A 26,936-nucleotide genomic window follows, 5' to 3' on the forward strand; every position below is an offset into this window, starting at 1 on the left:
ATGTGGTATGAAGAAAGAATTGGTAAAAGTATGCGGACTCTAAGCCCAGAATTTTCACTATGTTGCATGAAAGGAAAAGTTGTTCTACCTTTGTTATCAAAACCGCCATTGCTCTTATATAATCTGATTCGTGGTATTGACCCTCGAGCAAAACACTTCAAGGACAATATTAGAGCATATAATAGTATGTTTGCATTTACGTCAATTGGTGGGAAGGTAGAATCAGCAGTGAACAATGGAGGAGGGCCCCCACAATTTGTTTTGAGTGGTCAAAACTATCATAGAATTGGTACGCTACTACCGCAAATAGGATAAGCTCCTAAATTTGCTCAGCTCTATATATATGATACGCAGAATGAAAACTTGAATCGAATGAAGCCTTTTATGTAAGTTTTGTTGGAATTCTTATTGTTAGTACGTGGTCTATATTATTTTTGATTATAAATGTGTAATTCAGGTTCCCTCTGATGCGATTGTCCTGCGCGATGCTGGGACAAGAGGTTCGACAACCGCTTAACAGTAAAACAAATCTGAACAACAGAAACAATAACACACAATAATTGTTAACCCAGTTCAGTGAAAAATTTCACCTACGTCTGGAGGGTTTGCACCCAAAGAAAGGAGATCCACTATCTCAAGATTCAAGAATTACAGACACTCATGAACAACTCAGTTCATAGTTCCCTTCCTAATCTACCCAGTGTATTTCTACTTAGAATCTCAACCTAAGTATGAGAGCCCCTCTCACTTTCTCTCAATCACTGCCACAGTGATTGGTAAACACAATGAACAATCAGAGTTTGAATGTAATCAAACAACACAGAACCCTTCTTTGCTTTATAGAATCAGTGAGCAAAGAGGATTCACAAATAACAAAGAACGAAGCACAATAACAAATCCTAAAACACTCGATCTCTCTCTATCAGCTTCGATAATCTTCACGTTTTAGGTCTTCATCCTTTTATAGACTTCAGCAGCGGTAGCATGGGCTTTAGGGTTGGCATGGGCTGAAGAAACAGATTGCAGTAACAGCAATTCAAAAACGCAATCTTGATAGATTCGGTTTCTTATTGCACAAGATAAAGATAGAAACCAATCTTTTAACAAAGATTGTTTCAAAAAATAACAACCCAACAAATAAACCCTTCTGGAATAGCTACTTGCTCCTCAAGTAACTCAAAAAACATATCTTCAGTAAATCTTCAGAGGGCCCACAATAGAAACACAAGCTGAGGACTGATGCCCTAGCTTCAAGAGATCAGATGCCACGGCATCTGCTTCGACAATCGGTTGTTTTGACAAAATGCACGACAACATGTTCCAACAATCTCCCCCTTTGTCAAATTTTGTCTAAAACAACTCACAATCAGAGAGGATAAAAACTAGAGAAACAATTCTCCCCCATAGTCAGAGCTCCCCCTCAAACTGATGCATCTACACAACCAACTACCATACTTCAGAAGGCATAGTCGGAACATACCACTTAGCAGCACAAACACACAACCAGAGGTACAATCAGCCTTAGCACATGATGACACCACAATAGATCGGCTTGAACGTCATTGTATCAGAAATACTATCATCAGAAGCTGGCAGCACATGATCAGAAGTACTACCATCAGAAATACTGCTTATCAGAAGCTGGCAGCACATGATCAGAAGTACTACCATCAGAAATACTGCTTATCAGAGGCAACGTCAGAAGTACTGCTTATCAGAAGCAACGTTTCAGAAACAAACATGGCCATTGTCTTGAACTTGTCTTCAAATTGAACTGACCAAAGCTAAAACTATTAGAACACACATAGCAGAAACAGAAGCAACTTCATAGTAGAACTTCACAGTTGAAACATAGGTCTTCACAAACTTCTGAAAACTCAAACATCTGACTTCGGAAAACTCAAACATCTGAACAAACAAACTTCTGAAATCACAGACTTCTGAACTACTCCCCCTTTTTAGCACAAATTTGCAAAGGGTGCATAAAAAAAAAACAAAAGACAATACCAAAAGAACAAAGCAAACTAGGCTTCAGAACCGGACTCCTCCCCAGACTCGCCTGCACTTTCTTCAGATCCTTCCTCCTCTTCATTACCCTCTTTCTGAGCAGCTGTAGCAGCAGCACTTTGCTCACCATCTTGACGTTCTTCTTCTTGTAGCTTGAGTAGCAACGCATCAACCTTGAGCTTCCTGGCAGTGCTCACCCTGATTGTCTCCTGCAAAGCCTTGGAGACTTCCAGTAATTAAGCAATTATGGCCTTAGTGCCAGATGCAGTCACAGGAGGCGCAGATGTTTTGCTGGTTGGTAAGGCAATGTCGAGGACATGTGGCTCCATAAACAAACGTTGATCCAAAGTGATTGGAACTCCCCAAGACATAGCCACATCATCTGCCCTGAGAATCTGAGGATGTTGCTTTAGAATTATCTCAGTAAGAAGTGAAGGAAATGAAACAGGCAGCTTCACAGCACAAGTATCAGCATGCTTCAATGTCTGCTCAAACACAAAAGTTCCAAAATCAAAAGCAATAGGCTTGCCAATCCTATAAATCAATCTGGCAAGCGTTGCAGAAACACCAGAGGTATGCTGAGTAGGAACCCAATTCACAGCACCAATCCTGTTAAGAATATCATACTTCACACTCAGATTTCCAGTAGACAACAACTTCTTGCTGGGCCACTTCTTCACATAACCGGCAGTAAGCTCCTTGGCAACATCATCCATGGACACTTCTTCATCAACAAATTCAATAGCACTTCTTCCAAGTGCTTGATTGACCACAGCAGGTGAGAACATCACACATTCAGCCCGCACATAGACTCTCCTGAATTCTGCACTATCAGGAAGTCCCACATCAACAGAGAGATTCACCAAGAACTCTCTCACAAGCTTCTCATAGCACCGACCAACATTCTGAATAGTCTTCATCAGACCTGCTTTCTCAATAAGTGCAATAACATCTCTGCATTCAAGAACATCAGAGCCAACTTCCCTTTCCTTGGCCATTCTCCTCTTGCAGACAAACTTCCACTTCTGAACATTCTCTTCTGAGTGGAAAGACACTCTATCAATAGGAACAGCAGGAACATTCTGAGGAATACGCTTACCAGAAAACTTCTTTTTCTCAGAAGATCGAATGTCCTGGACACCGACTTCAACATCTGATTCAGAGTCTTCAACACCAACTGAAATCTTCCTCTTCTTCTTCTCAGTGGGAGTCTTGTCTTCCTTTTGCTTTCCCTTACTCTTCACACTGGCTTGTCGGGACTTGTAGGTTATAGGTGAAGACTTGGATTTCTTTGATGAAGTAGGAGTGACTTCAGGAGAAGAAACCCTTCTTTTCTTCTTCATCCTCGCAGCAACACTATCAGCAAAGTTCTCAGTCAGAGGAACATCATCAGAAGCATCATCAGAGATGTCCTGAACAGAGGCTGGATCAGCATCCTTCGAAGAGGATGAAACAGAGATATTAGGCTGGGTAGCATCGCCTGAATTTTCATGAGAAGTGGAATCCTTTCCAGGAGTTTCTTGAGCAGAACTTTCCTTAGACCCAGTTGCCTCAACATCAGCCACAACATCAGGGGGCGATTTCACAGGAGAATCTTCATCATTAATTTCCTCTTCGTCAGGAACATCCTCAAGGATAGGAACATGTGGGGCTTTGCTGTTCTTGACTTGCGATTTGTAGACCTTACACGTTGGGTTTCTTGATCGCATCTTCTTGGAGGCTTTCTTGGACACAGAAGATGGTTGAGAAAGATCACTCTTCAAACCCATGCACTTGACTCCTTTAGCAGTTCTTTCAATCTTGGCCTTGACCGATTCCTTCTTTCCTGAACTTTGAGACATGATGAATCGAGAGCAAATACAAACAGAGTATAGAACAATGGAACAGATTTGCAAATGAGAGATGATAAGTCTTGAGGAAGATAAATGCACAAGCGGTTGAGAGAACACAATTTGTCCGTTGGAGGTAGTTATAGGATAAGTGAACCATGAAGTAACCTTCTCTCTGCTGATGTCACAACGGCAGTTAATGATGACCACGAATAAACTAGCCGTTAACACACTAGGGCACGCTAATTGCTATGCATCAGAAAGACAAATCCCTAGACTTCCTCTTAATTTTTCAAAAGTGGTTGCATCAAGGGGTTTTGTGAAAATATCAGCCAATTGCTTGTCAGTTGTAACATGATCCAAATTAACAATTTTATCCTCCACCAAGTCTCTAATAAAATGATGTCTAATGTCAATATGCTTGGTCCTGCTATGCTGTATGGGATTCTTAGAAATATTAATTGCACGGAGATTGTCGCAGTACAATGTCATGACATCCTGTTCAACATCATATTCCTTCAGCATTTGCTTCATCCACATGAGTTGTGTACAACTACTTCCTGCTGCAATATATTCTGCTTCAGCTGTAGACAATGAGACACAATTCTGCTTCTTGCTAAACCATGAAATCAAATTATTCTCTAAGAAGAAACATCCACCAGATGTGCTCTTTCAATCATCTGCACTTCCTGCCCAATCTGCATCACAGAATCCAACTAAAGAAGAATTTGTATCATGAGTATAGAGAATACCATAGTCACTCGTGCCATTGATGTACTTGATAATTCTCTTGACTTGTAGCAGATGACTAGCCTTAGGAGCTGCTTGATATCTTGCACATACACCAACTGCAAAGGTGATATCTGGTCTGCTAGCAGTGAGATACAACAAGCTTCCAATCATGCTTCTATAGAGACTTTGATCAACATCTTCCCCCTGCTCATCCTTGGAAAGTTTGATGTGTGTAGCAGCAGGAGTTCTCTTGTGACCAGCCTTTTCAAGGCCAAACTTCTTGACTAACCCTTTAGCATACTTACTCTGTGATATGAACATCGAATCCTCCATTTGTTTGACTTGTAGTCCTAGAAAATAGTTCAATTCACCAACTAGGCTCATCTCAAATTCAGATTTCATTTGTCGGACGAAATGCTCCACCATTGAGTTCGACATTCCTCCAAAGACAATGTCATCCACATAAATCTGTGCTATCATGAGCTTACCTTTGTCATTCTTCACAAACAGAGTTTTATCAATTCCACCCTTACTGTAACCATTGCTTTCAAGGAATTCAGTTAACCTTTCATACCAAGCCCTAGGTGCTTGCTTCAAACCATACAAGGCCTTCCTCAACTTGTACACATAATCTGGATGATGTGGATCTGTAAATCCTTTAGGTTGTTCAACATAAACTTCTTCATTCAAATAGCCATTCAGAAAAGCACTCTTCACATCCATCTGATAAAGTCTGAACTTCAAGAGACAAGCAACACCCAACAAGAGTCTTATAGATTCCAGTCTAGCTACTGGAGCAAAGGTCTCATCAAAATCAACTCCTTCTATCTGAGTATATCCTTGAGCAACAAGCCTTGCTTTATTCCTTGTGACTGTTCCAGTTTCATCTGATTTGTTCTTGAAGATCCACTTAGTGCCAATGATGTTTACTTCTTCAGGTCTAGGCACTAACTCCCACACTTCATTTCTCCTGAACTGCTCTAGCTCCTCTTGCATAGCATTTATCCAGTATTCATCAGTGAGAGCTTCATTGACATTCTTGGGTTCTATCTTAGAGATGAAACAACTATGAGCAATTATACTTCTAGATCTGGTAGTCACCCCTTCTTGAAGATTACCAATAATGTTTTCTTGAGGATGATTCTTCTGAACCCTGATTGATGGAGCTTTGTCTGACGTGATATCCTTGTCTTCCTTTTCATCAGCACTTGCTTCTGACTCATTGTCGAGGGCGGTTGCTGGAGCATCGGCTGGAACATCAGCACCATCATCATCTTCATTCAACACTACTTCTTCCTTCTTGCTTGGTTCATCATCCACAGTCACATTCACAGATTCCATCATGGTCCTTGTGCGAGAGTTAAACACTCTATAAGCTTTGCTGTTCATAGAATACCCCATGAAAATTCCTTCATCACTTCTCGGATCAAGCTTCCTCTTAGGATCACGATCTGCAAGGATATAACATTTACTTCCAAATATGTGAAAGTATTTTACAGACGGCTTTCTACCTTTCCATAGCTCATACTGTGTAGAGGATGTCCCTGCCCTGATGGTGACTCTATTATGTATGTAACATGCAGTACTCATAGCTTCAGCCCAGAACTGGTGTGGAATCTTCTTAGCATGTAACATTACTCTAGCTGATTCCTGGAGAGTTCTATTTTTCCTCTCAACTATTCCATTCTGCTGTGGAGTGATAGGGGCAGAAAATTCATGGCTAATACCTTCTGTTCCACAGAACTCCAAGAATTTTGAATTCTCAAACTCCCTTCCATGATCACTTCTGATTCTCACAATCACACAGTCCTTCTCATTCTGAAGTCTCATACATAGATTCTTGAATATTTCAAAAGTCTCTGATTTTTCTCTCATAAATTCAACCCATGTATACCTTGAAAAATCATCTACACAGACAAACACATACCTTTTTCCTCCCAAGCTTTCAACCTGCATGGGACCCATGAGATCCATGTGAAGCAATTCCAGAACCTTTGTCGTGGTCTGATGCTGGAGCATCTTGTGTGGCACCTTGGTTTGCTTACCAATCTGACATTCTCCACATAGCTTTCCTTCTCTCAAGCTCAAATTGGGCAATCCCCTTATTGCTTCATCTGCAAGAATCTTTTGCATGCTCCTGTAGTTAAGATGTCCTAGTCTTTGATGTCATACATTCACCTCATCTTCTTTAGTTAACATACATCTGGAAACATGAGCTTTTTCTTCTGATATCCACATATAACAGTTGTCTTTTGATCTGGCTCCTCTCATCACAACTCTCTCATCATCAGTGGTCACAACACATTCTATCTTATTGAACTTCACATCATATCCATGATCACACAGTTGACTTATGCTGATTAGGTTGGCTGTTAAACCATTTACAAGTAACACATTGTTCAAGTTAGGAGATTCTGTGCTAACAAGTCTTCCTACTCCCTTGATTTTTCCTTTAGCTCCATCTCCAAAAGTAACATAGTTGGTGGAGTGACTTCTGATGTCTTGCAAGAAGCTCTTGTTTCCTGTCATGTGCTTTGAGCAACCACTATCAAAATACCAATCTTCCTTTGATGATGCTCTGAAAGACGTGTAGGCTACCTGACATCTGACTTCACCCTTGGGCTTCCATTGCTTCCTCATCTGAACAGGCCTTTTATCGTGCATCTGAGGATAACCATATAACCTATAACAGTAGGGCTTTATATGACCATTCTTACCACAGTAGTGACACTTCCAAGGTACAGTTTTGTCAAGCTTAAGCTGGGGTTTCACATGCAGAGGTACATGTCGAGGCAATGAATCTGACAACTGATAATTTCTGGGCTTCTTGAATTCAGTTTGTTTTGCAGCAGACACAAATTTCTTTGAACCTTTCTGATTTTCTTTGTTTGTTGTTCTATAGTCAAAGCCGATTCCCTTCAAACTCCCTCCTTGCTTGCTAGTTTCTTTCAGAATTTCATCAAGCATATCAGAACCACTGTTCAACATTCTGACAGATTTGTGAGTATCTTCAAGCTTTCTTGTCAGAGTTGCCACTTCCTCTTGAAGTCCTGCATTAATCAACACTAGATTAGCCTTTTCCATCACATCAGCATTATTAAACTTACTTTGCCATTCGATCTTCCTTCAGCTTTGTGCTGAGCTCTTTCAGCCTTTCATTCTGAGAGACAAGTTGTTCTATCTCACTTTGCTTTTCTCTCACAAGTTTACATGCTTCTTCCCACTTGATGTGCAGCAGCTTGTAAGTCTCAGCCAGTTCCTCATCTGTAATGTCCTCATCACTTGTATCAGACTCATAGATGGTTCCAGAGAAAGCATTGACTTTGTTTGCAGATATCTCCTCCTCATCTTCAGTGTCTTCATCTGACCAAGTTACCATCATACCTTTCTTCTGCTTCTTTAGATAGGTGGCGCATTCAGACCTGATATGGCCATATCCTTCACATTCATGACACTGCACTCCTTTATTCTGACCAGATCTTTCTTCTTCTTTGGTCTTCCTCTGTGAATTAGAAAATTTGGGTTTGTTATCGAACTTCATGTCCTGGACATTAGGCCTGGTTCTTTTGTCAATCTTTCTCAATGCTCTGTTGAATTTTCTTGCTAGCATGGCCAAAGCCTCAGAAAGATTTTCACCCTCACAATCTTCATCATCACCTTCATCAGTGTTTGACACAAAAGCAATACTCTTACTCTTCTTCTCAGATTTTCCACTCAGTTTCAACTCAAATGTCTGCAAAGAGCCAATAAGTTCATCAACCTTCATGTTCTCAATGTCTTGAGCCTCCTCAATTGCAGTGACTTTCATAGCAAACTTCTGAGGAAGAGATCTCAAGATCTTCCTTACAAGCTTCTCATCTGACATAGGTTCTCCCAAGGCAAATGAAGCATTAGACAAGTCACGGACACGCATGTGGAATTCTGAAATAGTCTCTTCTTCAGTCATCATCAAATTTTCAAATTGAGTAGTGAGCATCTGAAGCCTTGACATCCTCACTCGAGTAGTTCCTTCATGTGCAGTTTTCAGAATTTCCCAAGCATCCTTTGCCACAGTACACGTATTGATCAGCCTAAACATATTCTTGTCAACTCCATTAAATATAGCATTCAGAGCCTTTGAATTTCCAAGAGCAGCTTCATCTTCAACACTGGTCCATTCTTCTTCAGGTTTTTCCACAACAGTAGTAGAGGTGCCTTCAACCTCAGCCTTAGTGGGGTGCTTCCAACCCTTGACAATAGCTTTCCAAGTCTTGTTGTCAATTGATTTGAGAAAGGCTGTCATGCGAACCTTCCAGTAGTCATAGTTAGTACCATCCAGAATGGGTGGCCTATTGACTGATCCTCCCTCCTTGTTATCCATGAGAACTTGAATAAAACTCCCTGGAGCTCACCCAACCAGAACAGGGTGCCTGCTCTGATACCAATTGTAATTCAGGTTCCCTCTGATGCGATTGTCCTGCGCGATGCTGGGACAAGAGGTTCGACAACCGCTTAACAGTAAAACAAATCTGAACAACAGAAACAATAACACACAGTAATTGTTAACCCAGTTCAGTGAAAACTTTCACCTACGTCTGGAGGGTTTGCACCCAAAGAAAGGAGATCCACTATCTCAAGATTCAGGAATTACAGACACTCATGAAAAACTCAGTTCATAGTTCCCTTCCTAATCTACCCAGTTTCTACTTAGAATCTCAACCTAAGTATGAGAGCCCCTCTCACTTTCTCTCAATCACTGCCACAGTGATTGGTAAACACAATGAACAATCAGAGTTTGAATGTAATCAAACAACACAGAACCCTTCTTTGCTTTATAGAATCAGTGAGCAAAGAGGATTCACAAATAACAAAGAACGAAGCACAATAACAAATCCTAAAACACTCGATCTCTCTCTATCAGCTTCGGTAATCTTCACGTTTTAGGTCTTCATCCTTTTATAGACTTCAGCAGCGGTAGCATGGGCTTTAGGGTTGGCATGGGCTGAAGAAACAGATTGCAGTAACAGCAATTCAAAAACGCAATCTTGATAGATTCGATTTCTTATTGCACAAGATAAAGATAGAAACCAATCTTTTAACAAAGATTGTTTCAAAAAATAACAACCCAACAAATAAACCCTTCTGGAATAGCTACTTGCTTCTCAAGTAACTCAAAAAACATATCTTCAGTAAATCTTCAGAGGGCCCACAATAGAAACACAAGCTGAGGACTGATGCCCTAGCTTCACGAGATCAGATGCCACGGCATCTGCTTCGACAATCGGTTGTTTTGACAAAATGCACGACAACATGTTCCAACAAAATGTTTTAATGAGGCATTATTGAATGTGCAGTGATGCTAACAAAGATGATAAGTTGGACATATCTTTAGTGGATGATTTGAAGCAAATGATTGATTAGTGCAATATTCTAGCAAAATCGTTTCGCAAGGTGCGGGATTTTGTAAGGTCTAATGAATCAACATCGTTTGGCTTGAGACTGTTTCGAAAAAGAGGTAAGGATCCTCGAACATATAACCTTCCTACCTGTGATGAAATTGCTGCGCTTATTGTAGGTGATTTTGATAACCTTGAAGTTGGTAGAGATATTATTGTTAAAAAAAATGGAGTCCTTACTCGGATACACGAAACTCATACTTCCTTTATTCCTTTACAATATCCATTGATATTTCCATATGGGGAAGATGGTTGGCAAGAGGACATTCCTTTGAGTGGTATTTTTGCATCTACTAGCTCTCGCTTGAAACCGCGGGTGACATTGAGAGAGTTTATAATGTTTAGAATTCAAGAAAGAGACTTGGAGCATGGCAATATTCTTCTTAGTAGAAGGCTTTTTCAACAGTTTTTGGTTGATTGTTTTACTATGATTGAATCTCAAAGGCTTTCTTTTGTTCGCAATAATCAAAAAATGATTCGCGCTGATTTCCTAAGTGGACTTGAAGAAGCAATGTCTAAAGGAGAAACTGACTCAGGTTCATTGGGAACGCGTATTGTGTTGCCAGCATCATTTATTGGTGGAAGGCGTTACATGTTTGATTGTTGTCAAGATGCAATGGCTATTTGCAAGCGTTATGGTTATCCTGATCTCTTCATAACAGTTACTTGCAACTCTGCATGGAAAGAGATTGATAGATTTGTTCGAGCTAAAGGCCTTAGGGCTGATGAAAGACCTGATGTATGTTGTCGAGTTTTTAAGATGAAGTTGGATCATTTAGTTGGAACCTTGAAAAGTGGTATTATTTTTGGTCCAGTAGATGCAGGTAAATAACAAGACCCATTATCGTTTATTTTTTTATTGGATGTTATTGTTGTTGTTATTTATGTATATGTAGTTGTTTTGGCATATTTGATTAGTCACTGAAAATTATTATTTCTTTTGTAGGTATGTATACAATTGAATTTCAAAAAAGAGGGTTACCGCATGCACATATTCTACTATGGTTGCGAAGAACAATAAATTAGTTACAACAACTGATATTGATAAATTCATTTCTGCTGAGATTCCTGATCCTAAACTTTACCCTAAACTTAACAAAGTTGTATGCAACTATATGTTGCATGGGCCTTGTGGGTCTGGTTTTTTAAAATCTCCTTGCATGTTGAAAGGTAAATGCAGCAAGTTTTTTCCGAAAAGATTCCAAGAAAGCACTATTATTGATGAAGATGGTTATCCTGTTTATAGAAGGAGGGATACTGGAGTATATGTTGAGAAGAAAGGTCTTCGGATGGACAATTGTTTTGTTGTTCCTTATAATCCTCAACTACTCATGTTATACAATGGTCATATCAACGTTGAATATTGCAATAAGTCTAATGCAATAAAATATCTCTTCAAATATGTCAGTAAAGGGCCTGATCGGGTTAATGTGGAAATAACCAATCAGAAAGCAGATGGCTTGGAATCTGAGTCAAAAGATGAAATTAAGCAATAATATGATTGTAGATATCTTACACCATGTGAGGCTGTATGGAGAATCTGTACATATTATATTCATGTCAAGTGGCCTTCAGTGAAAAAAGTGACATTTCATCTTCAGAATAACCAAAGTATTTGCTTTAGAGACAATGATAATCTCCAATATGTTGTTGAGAATGCTGTTGAAAAAGATACAATGTTTATAGCTTGGATGAAAGCTAATGATAAGTATGAAGAGGGGAAGGCATTAACCTATGCTGAGTTCCCATCATATTTTGTGTATGATGAGGACTCTCAGTCTTGGCATCCGAGGAAAAAGGGATATTCTATTGGAAGACTTCAATATATACCTCATGGAGTTGGTGAGCTCTATTATTTGAGAATTCTTTTAACAAGACAGAAAGGTTGCACAAGTTGGGAAAGCATTCGCACTATTGAAGATGTTGTTTATCCTTCTTTTCATGACGCATGTTACGCGTTAGGATTGTTAGCTGATGACAGAGAATTTATAGATGCAATTGTTGAAGCTAATGATTTGGCGTCAGGTTAGTATTATGTAGTATGTTTTACATGTGTCATTTGTTTAGCGTTTCTTATATCCATTATTTAAATTGTTTTTTTTAATACAATTCAATGTATATGTTTTCCTAGGAAATCAACTAAGGAAATTCTTTGTGATGTTGCTTACAACAAATACCATGAGTAAACCTGATATTGTTTGGGAAAAATCATGGCGTATTTTATCTGATGGGATTGTGTTTGAAAGGAGAAAGAAGTTATGCATACCAGGTGAGTACTATATATCAAAAAAATATATGATATTATTGTTGATTTAATATTAATTATTAACATTGTAGTTTATTTGTATGTAGATCTCCATATAAACGACAGAGATTTACAAAATCTTTGTTTAATAGAATTGGAGAAAATATTGCACTTGAATGGGAGGTCTTTAAAGGAATTTACTTGCTTACCATATCCTGAAGGATTTGATGATTGTCAGTATGAGAACAAATTTGTAGCTGATGAAATGAATTACGATAAAGTTGCTATGGCAAGTTTGCAAAAATCATTACTCAATTCCTTGACTGAAGAACAAAATAAGATATACAATTTAATAATGAAAGCAGTTATGTGTCAGTCTGGAGGATTATTTTTTCTATATGGGTTTGGAGGCACTGGTAAAACTTATCTTTGGAACACATTATCTGCTGCTGTTAGGGCTGAAGGATTGATTGTACTTACAGTTGCTTCCAGTGGAATTGCATCTTTACTTCTTCCTGGGGGTAGGACAGCCCATTCTAGATTTAGTATTCCTATTTCCATAAAAGAATGTTCTACTTGCAATATAGCGCAAGGTTCTCTTAAAGCAGAGTTGCTACAGAAAACAAGTTTGATTATATGGGATGAAGCACCAATGTTGAACAGATTTTGTTTTGAAGCGCTGGATAGGACTTTAAATGATTTAATGAAATCTCATTTAAGGATTGATAATGATAAGCCTTTTGGGGGCAAAGTTGTTGTTTTGGGAGAAGATTTCAGACAAATACTACCAGTTATTCAGAAAGGAAGCCGTTGTGATATAGTTGATGCCACGATCAATTCATCTCATTTGTGGAAGGATTGTCAAGTTCTTAGGCTAACAAAAAATTTAAGGCTCATGACTTCTCAACATGAAGATGAAAATGTTGAAATTAAAAGGTTTGCTGATTGGTTATTGGATATTGGAGATGGGAAGGTTAATAGCACTGATGATGGTAATTCTACCATTGAGATTCCAGAAGATCTTTTGATCCTTGACTCTGACAATCCAATTCAAAGTTTGATTGATTTTTCATATCCTAATATGTTGCAAAATTTGGAAACAAAAAATTATAGGTTTTTTGAAGAAAGAGCTATATTAGCACCAACTTTAGAAAGTGTAGAAGTTGTCAACAATGAGATTGTAAGACCTGGATTTTCAGAACAAGTTAAGTTTCCGACTCACACGTAGAAATAGTGTAAGCGTGACAGGAGTTTGACATTTGAGAAAGATTAATGAAGAAGAAAGTTCAGGAATTGCTTGAGGAATGTTGCGTAGCTGTTTTCGGAGTTAGTGCGAGTCGTCTGCACACCTGCCTTATGGCAAGCGTGTCCAGAATAGGCTATTTCGCTCTTAAAGCAACGTTTTGAGTGAGATTTCGAACTCTCGGAAAATTTAAAGATTCTTTTTATTTTTCCATCGACCAGCGTTTCATTTCGGAACTCTGGACTGTACGCACGATAGGTTTCACTTTTCGGATGTCCGCCGACGCTAATTTCTTTGCTTCGAAACCCTATTTTCGAGCAATGGATGAATACTTTTTCTATTCGGGACTTCTAACGAAGATTCCGTCCGCGTTGCCAGACTTGTTTCGACGTTTCCAATCTTTCTTCAGTTGGAAGTTTTGTCGTTTGAGCATCACAGCAAAAAGTAGTTTTTCGGGGCAGATTAACCGACACCGCTTTTGAGTTTTTCGATATCGTTTTTCCCAAATCCTAGATATTTGTTTTGAGTTCTGGAATTCCGACGCCAGAATCTCTCTTAGAATTTCTCGGTGATCGTGCTGCAAAAATCGGAATCGCGAAATTTTCATTTTCCCGCGATTTCACCCGCCTATAAATAGCGCGAAAAAGCAAAATCCTCTCATTTTCTTTCCATTTGTGGCTGATTTCGTGGGGAGCAAGGGGGGAGGGGATTTCCGCGAAAACTTGACCAATCTTCGTGCAGTTCGTCCCTACTTCTAGGTATCGAGGTAACTATCATGAATCCTGCCTCTGATTTCTGTTTCTGCTGAGTTTCTGAAGTCGTTTCTGTGCTCTAAGTTTTGAGCTTTTTCTAAAATTGTCCGATTTCTCTGATTTCTCGCTTGGGTTATGTTCCTTATGTTCCCCTGAGTCTAAAACCTCTGTCAGTAAACTCTGATTGCGATTCAGTTGTCCAGGATCTGAAAAATTGACTCAAAACTCTTTTTGTCTCACATTTCGAAACTTTATTGTCGAAAAGACTTAATATGACTTCGTGCCTTTAGGATTTGTTGTCACGGATATCATGAGGATCGTTGCTGTCAAATTTGTTTTCAGAACTGATAACTTTGAAGTTTTGAGCCTTTATTTTGGACCAAAATGCCCCTGCGTAGTCGTATTTCGGCCCGATTGTCCGAAAATTGTTCTGACAGTTTCTTTGCCTTAGTTTTACCCTAAAACTACCTTGTAAACTGATTTGATCGAAGAAAAAGAGCCGAAGCCCTTTTCTCCTTTTGGCCGTGGGTTTTTCCTAAGGGGAGGGGAGTTTTTCGTTTTCGAAAACTTGTCCTTTCGTACCTGTTTGTCGTATTCTGAAGCTTTGATGCTTTGTCTATCGTTTATGTATTGTATTGCGATCGAACTAATCGATTTTGTGTGGATTCTGCTTTGTTTTTCCTCCGAGGTTCAGTTGAAGGAACTTTGGAAGTTTCAAGGCATTCCTGTGAAGGAGATTTGATTTGCGAAGCTGGATCAGCTCGAGGTTAGGGCAACTTACTATATATTAGCTATGACTGCATGATAGGCGTCGATAAATTCGACTTATGTTTTATCTGATGTTGTTTTTGATGATGAGTTGATGTTATGATGCTTTTCCATACTTGTGATGTTGTGCTTTTGTTGGATTGAGCGTTTTGACGCAATTTCGGAGTGGAGATTCATTGATCTGGTGATCTTTGATATTTCGGGTTGGATGAACAACCCTAGGCAAGTCCAAATGTGGGGTTTGAGACTTAGCCATATGTTGGAATTCTTAGACTTTCCCCGGGAAATGTATTTTGGGTGGTTGATCTTTGAAAACTTAGAATGATAGAGCTTTGAAAAACTAAAGACTTGGGAAACTTAGACTTTGAGAAATAAACTCATAACTTGACTAATTCGAATTGAAACAATTTTTATTAACGTTTAAGCATAGGAGAACTGAAGGGGAAAATATTTACGAAAGACGGGGAAAAGTCGACTTTGTTGTGGGTTTGGAGAGTTATCGGAATTGGGGGAAGCCACTAAGGTGAGCTATGGTGATGATTGAAAGTCACCGAGTACTCTAGTACTCTTGGGGATTGTTGTGGAGCCGTGTTGTATTGACCGACACCTAGTGCTCTTGTTGTTTGGGCTGTGTTGTATTGACCGACACTAGACCCTTGTGTATTCTGTGGATGGAGTTGTGTTGTATTGACCGACACTTACTCCGAGTTGTGTTGTATTGACCGACACTAACTCATGGGTTTGTTGAGATTGGGTTGTGAGCTAAACACTTTCGTGGTAAGGACGATTCGTTGTTTGGCTAACCACGTTGCATTCAATCGGGTGAATAACGGGAATGGTTCACCTGTGCATATCATGGTGAATAACGGGAATGGTTCACCTTGCATTAATGATGAATAACGGGAATGGTTCATCATTCGGTGAATAACGGGAATGGTTCACCAAGGATGAATAACGGGAATGGTTCATCCAGGATGGATTTCATCCAGGATGGATAACGGGAATGGTCCATCCATAGTGAAAATGCTTCACTTGTGGCGAACGGGAACGCGTCACAAATCCGGATACATATTGTGCATTTCACGCATACATTCATGCTGACTGAGATTGTGTGTTGTTTGTTTATTGAAGCAATGTTAGAGCCATAACATGCTAGGATTGTTTATATGTATATATATCAACATATATCTATACCCCATATCACATGTTGAGTGTATATCTACTTATTGCTGTGAGTTGACCCTAGCGCCTTGGCTTTGTTTGTATGTTTGTGTTTGGGCGGTCGGCCTGCTGCCAGATGTCGATGGCCGACTGGTGTTCGATGGTCTCTCCCTCGGGGGGGATCAGATATGAGCTTGTGGATCGGGATGCCCCCACCGCTTGGGTGATCGATGTTGTGGGTCATCGAGCGACGTACCGGGGAAGGGTCATGGAGGACCGGACTGACGAGTGTGAACATCTGACGAAAGAAGTTCTACGACGCATGGAGCTGAGCTTCAACTTGCCGTCTTCAGTTCGCCGAGGACTCGGATGTGTGAGCAGTTATGGGTTGGTAGAGTTAGGCAGGCGTCATATTTGTGTAGAGCTCTGATTCGTTTTGCTTTTGGGACGGGGTAGGTTCCCGACGCATGGCTTTTGTGTGGTTCTCTTATTGAGGGATCACAGTGAGTCAGTCGGACTATAGGAGTCTTTGCTTAGGCCATTTTGAGGCCGACTTTCTCCCAGTGGATTGTAATTATAACCTTTTCACTCACACTTCTGGATCTGTAACTATTTGCCTACGGGCACACTACTTTGGAGTCACTGCGAGTGCGCGTGACATGGGAGTGCAGCTGAGGCTGTACATGTGTATATATTTGTGTGTTGGTTGGGTTTTGTCTTTATTTTCTATTGCTTGATTTAAAAGGTATCAAACAAAAAAATTACCTGTTTTCAGCGTAAAGTCTATTTTTGGTTACTAAAGTGACACCTGGAAATCGGGGTGTTACATTGTGGTATCAGAGCTTAGTCGAGTCTTTTGGGAGTCTTTGGGGAATAGGTCTTCTGTGCTAGGTTGTGTGACTCTGCAAAGAGTGAAAATTGATTGTCTGCAGAGCGATTTTCGCTCTAATTGCTTGCGTTACTACTCAATCGGATTGAGTGGTTTGTCTAGTGCTACCGTATGGTTAGTACTAATCGGACGTTCGATGGGATATAGGATGGTGGATCTTAACCGGATGGCGGAGGCTACACGTGAGCATCATCAACGACTGATGGCGACAGCAATGTATCAATAAAGAGGAATGAACCGAATTGGAGCTGGGGGACCAATGAGGTCAGGTTCCCAAGGCTACAACGGAAGGAAGAGTTACCATAAGTGGGGACCATATCAGCGTTCCGAGGGAAGAAATCTTATCTCAAGAGAGTACAAACCGACGACTGCTGATACTGGGGGGGAAGCCAGTTGGTGACAAAGGAGTGACATGTACTCGTTGCAGAAAGTTTGGGCATTTTGCTAACAAATGCTCAGTGATTGGACGGAGATGCTTCAAGTGTAACCGAGAGGGGCATCTAGCTGTGAACTGCAAGACCAAAGAAAGTCTATGCTTCAATTGCAACCAACCGGGACATTTCTCCCAAGATTGCAAGGCACTCAGGGGCGAATCATCAGGGAATGTTGGGAAAGGAAAACAACTTGCTACAGAGGAAAGGATTCATATCAAGGGAGGAGCAAGAGTTGAGGAGTCGAACGAGGAAGAACGTGGGAACGATGGTAATATTTTAACTGTTCTCGTATTCTAGAATAACTTACTCTTTTATATTCAAGCGAGTGTGACGCGCCTAACTTGTATTTACTACTTAGACTATGATCCTATGATTATTATCCCTAGTAGGACCTTATTCGAAGTTGCTCGTGATTTAACTATAGAGGTTACACGAGATCTAGAATAGCACGCGGAGCTAGGGAGTTGTTTTACCGAGGCGTTGATAAGGAAGCTAGGATCTCAGGGAAATTCCTTATGGGTACGAATCGTAGGATTTTAGGGCGTTTAGTTTTGAAGCGGAGTCGTTAGAGGATCTTTCGGCAAAAGGGATTCATTCGACCGAGTGTTTCACCGTGGGGAGCGCCAGTGTTGTTAGTCAAGAAGAAGGACGGAAGGTCGAGATCGTGGGTGGATTATCGACAATTGAACAAGGCGACGATCAAGAACAGATACCCGTTGCCAAGGATAGATGATTTGATGGACCAACTACGAGGGGCTACCGTATTTTCCAAGATAGATTTGAGGTCAGGCTATCGTCGGATCAGAGTGAAGATTGAGGATATACCGAAGACTGCTTTCAGGACACGTTAAGGACACTACGAGTACCTAGTGATGCCGTTTGGAGTGACGAATGTACCTGCTGTTTTCATGGATTACATGAACCGCATCTTTCAGGAGTTCTTAGATCGGCGTGTGGTGGTGTTTATTGAGGACATATTGATCTATTCGAAGGACGCGAATAAACATGAAGGACATTTGCGCCAAGTTTTACAATTGTTGAGAGAGAAAAAGCTGTATGAGAACCCTTCCAAGTGTGAATTCTGGTTGGAGGAAGTCAATTTCTTAGGCCATGCTATCTCGAAGGAGGGCATAGCTGTGGATCCGGCGAAAGTGGAGACTGTTTTGGCTTGGGAGCAACCGAAGATGGTGACAGAGATCAGAAGTTCTGTGGATTTAGCTGGATATTATAGACGCTTCATTGAGGGATTTGCCAAGATTGTTGGACCTTTGACTCAATTGACGAGGAAGGATTAATCTTTTACATGGATTGAGGGTGTGTGGTTCCGTAGCAGAATCGTTAGGAACTTGATATCAGGATATTTGTGGTTACTGGATGTCAGGAACTCATTGTCTGTTCCAGTGGGTTTTTCTAAATTTCCACCTTCGATGTATTAGGCCTGATCAACCTAATATTGAGGGGGTGATATTCGGAATCACAGCTGATAATGGACCTTGATAGAAGGATGTGTAAGATGAATTTGAATTGATTGAGGATTAGTCGGATTTGGGAGGAAAGTTCGTGTTAAGCATTTGATTGTACAAGATTAAGATTTGAACCTTTGGAAGTTGATGATTTTCGTATAGACATTGATTGGTTAGTTCGTGTGATTACTCCAAGTAGAGGTAGACTAAGCCAATAGAATTGATGTTGGAAAATCTTTAAGTATTTTCTCGGAAGTTATGAAGTCATAGGTTATGTGATTTCTGACGTGGGATTATTAGAGATTAGATAGGTTGGATTTAATATCCGGTTATAGATGATTGTTTGATGGTAGCGAGATTGAGAAGAATTAACTCTGAACTAGATTGTTATAGTCGAGTTCGAGGAATAAGTTTTGCTAAGCGTTGGATTAATATGTGGAGACATTATAGTCTTAAGAGATGAATTTTCGCTTGAAAAGTGTTGAATTAATGATTAAGTTGGAGAAAGAAAGTTTTAGCATAAGTTGAATACTTGAGGTTGGTGATATGGATTCCAAGGAAATATGCTGAGATTACTAAGTGAGATTTACTAAGTTGGATTGAAATCTTAGGGTTAAGATTGAATCTTGAGAGTCGAGAATCGCATACGAGTAAGAGATCTTACAGTTGTAGCTGTGACAATAGGAGTTGAATCTTAGAAGAATGAAGACCTGGAGATGGGTTTCGGGTTAAGACCATTGAGGTATAATATAAGAGTGATCTTGAAGTAAATGAATCTTGGGTTGTGTAGGGTCATAAGGTTGGTTATAAGTTGGTGATCGATTGATGTTGATCATGAGGTTGCAGACATAATGAGCCATGTGATATGATTTGAATGATGTTAGCATAATAAGTTGTGGATGTGAAAGCATGACGACACTGGTCAGGTCGTTTGGGTAAGTGAAGGAGTTATAGTTTTTAAGAAACGGATATTCATTTAAGAAGTATTGAAGGATTAAAGGACATTAGAGGACCAAACTTGGAGAAGGTTTAGGTTTTAAATCTATGAATGTCTGTCTAAGGTGTGAAGGACTCAAAGTTTGTCAGAATTTGATTGGGAGATTAAGAAGTTGATTGACGAGATGGTGGTTGAGTCCCAAAAGGAGGGTGTTGGTGTTAAGATGAATACTTGAAGTTGTTATGTTTGGACAAGTTTCTTAGAGCTTAAGAGTGGATGAAACTTTGTTATGGATTTTGATGATGCATATTACGGTTAACAAGTGAATTTTACTAAGGTTGAATGAGAATCCTAGGGCTAAGGTTGACCTAGTGAGCTGAGATTCATGTACACATACGAGATTTAGTGGTGTTAGCGGTTACGATAGAGTTAAATCTCAGAATGTTGAAGGATCGGATGATAAGATGGCTAGTTAAGTCCCTTGAGGTATAGTTATGATGTAATCTACTAGAGGATAAGTCTCGATTTATGCGAAGTGTTAGGGATTTCAGTAAGTGTAAATAGGTTTGAGTGAGGGAAGTTCTAAGGAAGAAGACGATAATAATGGATTGTTAGATATTAAGAAGAGGATTATCTTATAAGTTGTTGGTAACTTGATGTTGAAAGGGATAAGATTAGTGAAGGACAAGAAATAAGGACATAAGTCGATTTTTAATTCGAATGGTGACTAAGTAGGAGATTGATTTCATTGTGCGAGTGATGATAGTTACGAAGTTGGATGTGACGTTAATGGACTATTAGATTCCAACGCAATGTTTCGTCTAAGAGTTATCGAACGAACAAGTGATGGACTGTAGATGAAGATCACGAGGACAAGTTGAGTATCTACTTTGAGATGACAGAGAGGCACTGAGTTTAAGAAGAATTCCGGACGACCGAAAGTAAAGAAGTAAGTGGCTAAGGTTGTGCGACTGCACGGAATGCCAACCGGTATCATTTCAAGCAGAGGTCCGACGCAAGTAATCGAGTCAGACGACATGAGGTTGAATGATGTTTTGTCTTTTGAGACGCCGATAGTTAGCAGTGGGGATAGAAGAGTGAAACAGTTAAGGGGAAGGCAGATTGCTTAAGTAAAGATTTTGAGGAACAATGACACAGGCACTACTACATGGGAATTGGAAGATAAGATCAAGGAACTGTATTCCGAACTTTTTGCAGAGCTCTGAGTTTCGAGGACGAAACTTTCTTTTTGGAGGGGAGTATTGTAAGACCTGGATTTTCAGAACAAGTTAAGTTTCCGACTCACACGTAGAAATAGTGTAAGCGTGACAGGAGTTTGACATTTGAGAAAGATTAATGAAGAAGAAAGTTCAGGAATTGCTTGAGGAATGTTGCGTAGCTGTTTTCGGAGTTAGTGCGAGTCGTCTGCACACCTGCCTTATGGCAAGCGTGTCCAGAATAGGCTATTTCGCTCTTAAAGCAACGTTTTGAGTGAGATTTCGAACTCTCGGAAAATTTAAAGATTCTTTTTATTTTTCCATCGACCAGCGTTTCATTTCGGAACTCTGGACTGTACGCACGATAGGTTTCACTTTTCGGATGTCCGCCGACGCTAATTTCTTTGCTTCGAAACCCTATTTTCGAGCAATGGATGAATACTTTTTCTATTCGGGACTTCTAACGAAAATTCCGTCCGCGTTGCCAGACTTGTTTCGACGTTTCCAATCTTTCTTCAGTTGGAAGTTTTGTCGTTTGAGCATCACAGCAAAAAGTAGTTTTTCGGGGCAGATTAACCGACACCGCTTTTGAGTTTTTCGATATCGTTTTTCCCAAATCCTAGATATTTGTTTTGAGTTCTGGAATTCCGACGCCAGAATCTCTCTTAGAATTTCTCGGTGATCGTGCTGCAAAAATCGGAATCGCGAAATTTTCATTTTCCCGCGATTTCACCCGCCTATAAATAGCGCGAAAAAGCAAAATCCTCTCATTTTCTTTCCATTTGTGGCTGATTTCGTGGGGAGCAAGGGGGGAGGGGATTTCCGCGAAAACTTGACCAATCTTCGTGCAGTTCGTCCCTACTTCTAGGTATCGAGGTAACTATCATGAATCCTGCCTCTGATTTCTGTTTCTGCTGAGTTTCTGAAGTCGTTTCTGTGCTCTAAGTTTTGAGCTTTTTCTAAAATTGTCCGATTTCTCTGATTTCTCGCTTGGGTTATGTTCCTTATGTTCCCCTGAGTCTAAAACCTCTGTCAGTAAACTCTGATTGCGATTCAGTTGTCCAGGATCTGAAAAATTGACTCAAAACTCTTTTTGTCTCACATTTCGAAACTTTATTGTCGAAAAGACTTAATATGACTTCGTGCCTTTAGGATTTGTTGTCACGGATATCATGAGGATCGTTGCTGTCAAATTTGTTTTCAGAACTGATAACTTTGAAGTTTTGAGCCTTTATTTTGGACCAAAATGCCCCTGCGTAGTCGTATTTCGGCCCGATTGTCCGAAAATTGTTCTGACAGTTTCTTTGCCTTAGTTTTACCCTAAAACTACCTTGTAAACTGATTTGATCGAAGAAAAAGAGCCGAAGCCCTTTTCTCCTTTTGGCCGTGGGTTTTTCCTAAGGGGAGGGGAGTTTTTCGTTTTCGAAAACTTGTCCTTTCGTACCTGTTTGTCGTATTCTGAAGCTTTGATGCTTTGTCTATCGTTTATGTATTGTATTGCGATCGAACTAATCGATTTTGTGTGGATTCTGCTTTGTTTTTCCTCCGAGGTTCAGTTGAAGGAACTTTGGAAGTTTCAAGGCATTCCTGTGAAGGAGATTTGATTTGCGAAGCTGGATCAGCTCGAGGTTAGGGCAACTTACTATATATTAGCTATGACTGCATGATAGGCGTCGATAAATTCGACTTATGTTTTATCTGATGTTGTTTTTGATGATGAGTTGATGTTATGATGCTTTTCCATACTTGTGATGTTGTGCTTTTGTTGGATTGAGCGTTTTGACGCAATTTCGGAGTGGAGATTCATTGATCTGGTGATCTTTGATATTTCGGGTTGGATGAACAACCCTAGGCAAGTCCAAATGTGGGGTTTGAGACTTAGCCATATGTTGGAATTCTTAGACTTTCCCCGGGAAATGTATTTTGGGTGGTTGATCTTTGAAAACTTAGAATGATAGAGCTTTGAAAAACTAAAGACTTGGGAAACTTAGACTTTGAGAAATAAACTCATAACTTGACTAATTCGAATTGAAACAATTTTTATTAACGTTTAAGCATAGGAGAACTGAAGGGGAAAATATTTACGAAAGACGGGGAAAAGTCGACTTTGTTGTGGGTTTGGAGAGTTATCGGAATTGGGGGAAGCCACTAAGGTGAGCTATGGTGATGATTGAAAGTCACCGAGTACTCTAGTACTCTTGGGGATTGTTGTGGAGCCGTGTTGTATTGACCGACACCTAGTGCTCTTGTTGTTTGGGCTGTGTTGTATTGACCGACACTAGACCCTTGTGTATTCTGTGGATGGAGTTGTGTTGTATTGACCGACACTTACTCCGAGTTGTGTTGTATTGACCGACACTAACTCATGGGTTTGTTGAGATTGGGTTGTGAGCTAAACACTTTCGTGGTAAGGACGATTCGTTGTTTGGCTAACCACGTTGCATTCAATCGGGTGAATAACGGGAATGGTTCACCTGTGCATATCATGGTGAATAACGGGAATGGTTCACCTTGCATTAATGATGAATAACGGGAATGGTTCATCATTCGGTGAATAACGGGAATGGTTCACCAAGGATGAATAACGGGAATGGTTCATCCAGGATGGATTTCATCCAGGATGGATAACGGGAATGGTCCATCCATAGTGAAAATGCTTCACTTGTGGCGAACGGGAACGCGTCACAAATCCGGATACATATTGTGCATTTCACGCATACATTCATGCTGACTGAGATTGTGTGTTGTTTGTTTATTGAAGCAATGTTAGAGCCATAACATGCTAGGATTGTTTATATGTATATATATCAACATATATCTATACCCCATATCACATGTTGAGTGTATATCTACTTATTGCTGTGAGTTGACCCTAGCGCCTTGGCTTTGTTTGTATGTTTGTGTTTGGGCGGTCGGCCTGCTGCCAGATGTCGATGGCCGACTGGTGTTCGATGGTCTCTCCCTCGGGGGGGATCAGATATGAGCTTGTGGATCGGGATGCCCCCACCGCTTGGGTGATCGATGTTGTGGGTCATCGAGCGACGTACCGGGGAAGGGTCATGGAGGACCGGACTGACGAGTGTGAACATCTGACGAAAGAAGTTCTACGACGCATGGAGCTGAGCTTCAACTTGCCGTCTTCAGTTCGCCGAGGACTCGGATGTGTGAGCAGTTATGGGTTGGTAGAGTTAGGCAGGCGTCATATTTGTGTAGAGCTCTGATTCGTTTTGCTTTTGGGACGGGGTAGGTTCCCGACGCATGGCTTTTGTGTGGTTCTCTTATTGAGGGATCACAGTGAGTCAGTCGGACTATAGGAGTCTTTGCTTAGGCCATTTTGAGGCCGACTTTCTCCCAGTGGATTGTAATTATAACCTTTTCACTCACACTTCTGGATCTGTAACTATTTGCCTACGGGCACACTACTTTGGAGTCACTGCGAGTGCGCGTGACATGGGAGTGCAGCTGAGGCTGTACATGTGTATATATTTGTGTGTTGGTTGGGTTTTGTCTTTATTTTCTATTGCTTGATTTAAAAGGTATCAAACAAAAAAATTACCTGTTTTCAGCGTAAAGTCTATTTTTGGTTACTAAAGTGACACCTGGAAATCGGGGTGTTACAGAGATGCTATGCAAAATTCTTGGGGATATCAAAGAATATTTGAGTTGTGATAGTACATGCAAGTCTGATGATAACTCCGAGATTGAAGCTGAATGGTTTACAACTGAGTTTCTTAATAACATTAAATGTTCAGGAATACTCAATCATAAATTGATTTTGAAAGTAGGGGTTCCTATTATGTTGTTGCGTAACATTGACCAAGCTGGAGGGCTTTGTAATGGTACGCGCATGATTGTCAAAGAGTTGGGAAAAAATGTCATTATTGCTACTGTTGTATCTGGGAAGCAACTTGGTGAGAAAGTACTAATTTCAAGAATGGATTTAGTACCAACTGATTATGGTTTGCCTTTCAAGTTTGTAAGGAGACAATTTCCCATCTATTTATGCTTTGCAATGACAATTAACAAAAGTCAAGGTCAGACACTATCTCATGTGGGACTTTATTTGCCAAAACCAGTATTTACACACGGTCAATTATACGTTGCTTTATCAAGGGTGAAGACAAGGAAAGGATTGAAAATATTGATTTTGGATGAAGATGGTTCAATAGCAAGTTCTACAAAAAATGTTGTCTACAAAGAGGTGTTTGACAATATATGAACAAAACTTATTATTCAAAGGGGTAAGTTTATATTGTGTAAATTTTAATCTTGCTTGAAGGTTAATATGTTACTCATTGATGTCTATCATTGTCTTTGTAGGAGCATCAATACTGGAGACAAATTACTTGGTCGTCATTTTATGTGTATTAATAATCCATTGTCCCTTTGAGTGGAATATTAATTTAGTAGTAAAACATCATGATATTTCATTATATTATAGGTTGTGTCTATGTTTATTTCAAACCGTTTATTCACTACTGATTAGCAATATCATTATTAAAATGGCTAGATTTATGATTGTTTATTACAAACTAATTTGTAATATTTGTGTGCTCATATTTATGTAAATTTGTGTGAGATTTCTTATAACTGAGCGATGTTATATTTTTGAAGCTTTAAATGGTGGGAAATTTTTTATGTCCTATGAATCGAGCTTCATTGTAGGTGCTAACTATAAGAGCTCAATACATTATTCTGTAAACGGAAGAAAATTCAGTATTTGAATAACACAGAAACTTTGTAATATCGTATAGTTCCCTCTACGTAGTGTTCTGCTGTTAACGCATTTATTGCTTAAGCATTCTTTCAACTCTCAACAGTGGACCATGAGATACCCGTTTTCTTCTAATTGACATGTACGTGGTTAACTTCAGTTTATTAACCTGTCAGAATTCAATGCTTAATTGGGATATACATGTATATTTCATATCATGCCTCTGACAACACGTTTTGTAGATTTCCATCAAGCGGAAAGTAGTGCATCCTAGAAAGGCTATCACTGAAAGAAGTTGTTATAGGTGTCCATGGCCTTTGCAACCTTCTAATCACGTGGCCACTGTAAGTACCACTAAGTGTGCCCGTAAATTTAATGTAGGTTCATTTTAAACCCAGTATAATAAGTCCATAATCCATATTGTCTCCAGCCTCATTTTGTCCGGTGAAGAGAAGTTGGTGCATAGATGGAGATCAATGTTGGAGCTGATGTCTTAGGTCCCAAAGATACTATTGTCTTTGCTTCACTACCTGAGAAGGTTATTATACACACTATTTGTATTATATTTTTCTGTCCTTAAAGTTGTGTTAGAGTATGTAGGAACTCAACTTATATGATCTTTGCAGGAAATAGTTTTGCTGCCACGTGAGTTTACAGTTGATTACTACAATGATCTAAAGCTGGAGTGGAAGTTATTTGATCCCTTTGGGAAGATGCACTTGGTATTATATGAAAAGAATGTGGAGAAACCTTATTTGTTTAAAGGTTTGCTGGAAATTCGCGAGTATTATACTCCCTCCGTCCCTAATTATAAGCTAAAGTTGTAAAAATCACACTTATTAAGAAAGCCTTAATTGATGCATTGGTTTTCAAAAAAATGTACAACTTTCTATGTTTACCCCTATTTATGATAACACTTTTTCATCATTGTACTACTAATGGTGGTGCTCCACTACCAATAAATGCAAGGGTGAATATGGAAAGAAATATTAACTTTTGCAAGGTTAGCTTATATTTAGTGACACAAAAAAAGTCTCAATGTTAGCTTATAATTAGGGACGGAGGGAGTACCTTGGAAGGGTTGAACTGGTGTGTCCTTAAACATCAGGG

The 26,936-nt window shown here is 39.8% G+C and overlaps 1 pseudogene; it reads left to right on the plus strand.

Moving 5' to 3' along the window:
- LOC130745327 (uncharacterized) lies at positions 1–25,331 on the plus strand (annotated as a pseudogene).
- The last annotated feature ends 1,605 nt before the right edge of the window (positions 25,332–26,936 follow it).

The sequence above is a fragment of the Lotus japonicus genome, chromosome 3 (genome assembly GCF_012489685.1).
Source record: "Lotus japonicus ecotype B-129 chromosome 3, LjGifu_v1.2".
Classification (NCBI taxonomy): domain Eukaryota; kingdom Viridiplantae; phylum Streptophyta; class Magnoliopsida; order Fabales; family Fabaceae; genus Lotus; species Lotus japonicus.